The sequence below is a fragment of the Miscanthus floridulus genome, chromosome 3, assembly GCF_019320115.1.
Source record: "Miscanthus floridulus cultivar M001 chromosome 3, ASM1932011v1, whole genome shotgun sequence".
Taxonomy (NCBI): domain Eukaryota; kingdom Viridiplantae; phylum Streptophyta; class Magnoliopsida; order Poales; family Poaceae; genus Miscanthus; species Miscanthus floridulus.
The window spans coordinates 52,654,385-52,656,023 of record NC_089582.1 but is presented as its reverse complement, the minus strand read 5'-3'; the positions used below and the strand labels follow the sequence as shown (position 1 = coordinate 52,656,023).

General features: G+C 56.7%; 1 pseudogene; it reads left to right on the top strand.

Annotated features, from left to right (window-relative positions):
- Nucleotides 1-449: 449 nt before the first annotated feature.
- Nucleotides 450-1,437, top strand: LOC136545735 (BTB/POZ and MATH domain-containing protein 1-like; annotated as a pseudogene).
- The last annotated feature ends 202 nt before the right edge of the window (nucleotides 1,438-1,639 follow it).

Sequence of the window (1,639 nt, the reverse complement as noted above, 5' to 3'; positions counted from 1 at the left end):
CAGAAACCACACCTCAACACAGAGCCGGTCTCTCACAGGATTTGGTGGAGAAGCAATGGAGATGAAGGAGAGGAGCTCAAAGGATTTCACCAATAACGGAAGCCCGCGCGGAGGTTTCACACTTCCCGTGCAAGCCCGCGCAAGCCAGCTGCCGCCGCCACGAATCGCCCAAGAGGAGCCGCGCGCGGCCATGCCCTAGAAAAACGAAGGGGGGAGTGTTTCCCTAGAGCCAGGCCGAGGGGACCGAAATGCATCCGGGGAGCCGGGCTAGGAGACGGCCCATAGACATCAAACACGCGCACTACAGCTGGGGGTGCAGCCAGGCCGACGGGCCAACGCTCCAAACACGCCCCAAATGTTTTACCAAGAACACAAACAGATTCACCACATCTACTGTAGACACTAGCGTAGAACTGTAGATCCCCGTTATCCAATCACCCACCATGCAAATGCAAAACCTCACCGAGGTTGCCCACAACAAGGACCTCCTGCTCAAGGTCATTCGGTCACCATGGCCCTGAGCGACGGCGATCGCTCATCAAGTCCAACAAATGGTCCGTTGGTGGCCACGACTGGGAGGTCCACTGGTGTCCCAAGAATCACTGGGCGGGCCACCATCGGCCGGTGACGCTCAATCTCGTCCTTCTCTCTGAAGCGTGGGGCGGTGACGTCAAGGCTAAGCTCAGCTGCCGCCTGGTTGATCCGGCCGGGAGGCTGGAGCCATCGGAGGAGAAGAGCTTATCACACAAGTTCTACAAGTCCAGGGATTACTCCGATCCACTCGAGGTTATGGCAAGAGAGGATCTCGAGGCATCAGGCTACCTCGTGGATGATTCCTACACCGTGCTCAAAGAAGCACAGGCGGCGCCAAATACTGCGGTGATGGCCATGGGCAAACTCCTGCAGAAGGGGACGGGCGCGGACGTCGCGTTCCTTGTGTCCAGCGAGAAGTTCACCGCGTACAAGGCCATCCTTGCCTCGAGGTCACCAGTGTTCATGGCGGAGTTGTTCGGGGGAATGAAGGAGGAGGCATCTAGGCACATCAAGGTGAAGGACATGCAGCCCGCGGCATTTGAGGCCCTGCTTCGCTTCATCTACACCGACACAGCGCCGGAGCCGAAGCTGGACCAGGAGGGCGATGACGCGACGTCGATGGCGCAGCATCTGCTCGTCGGTGGGACAGGTACGACCTTGAGAGGCTCAAGCTCCTCTGCGAGGGCAGGCTCGCTGACAGCATCACCGTCGACACGCGCGGCGGCGACCACGCTAGCGCTAGCGGAGCAGCATGGCTGCTTGCAGCTCAAGGCTAGTTGCGTCGAGTTCATCGCGGGATATCTTGATGCCTTCCTAGAGACCGAGGGGTACAAGCACCTGGAAGCAAGCTGCCCCTCGGTGCTCACCGATATCCTGAAGGCTACGCGGCGACCAATCAACTGAAGCGTTCAGCGGGATTTTCTTCCATTCCATCTTTAATTTTTCAATGACTCACTGTCTTCATAAAATTATCGAGCACCTACAGTAGTTGCTACATTGTTCGTCTTCCGTTCACATTTGTTGCTACTTTGTGATCTTGTCAACATGGTCGGAATGTCGGATTCACGGCAAAAAAAAAAACTTTGGTTCATGTGCTTTAAGGGAT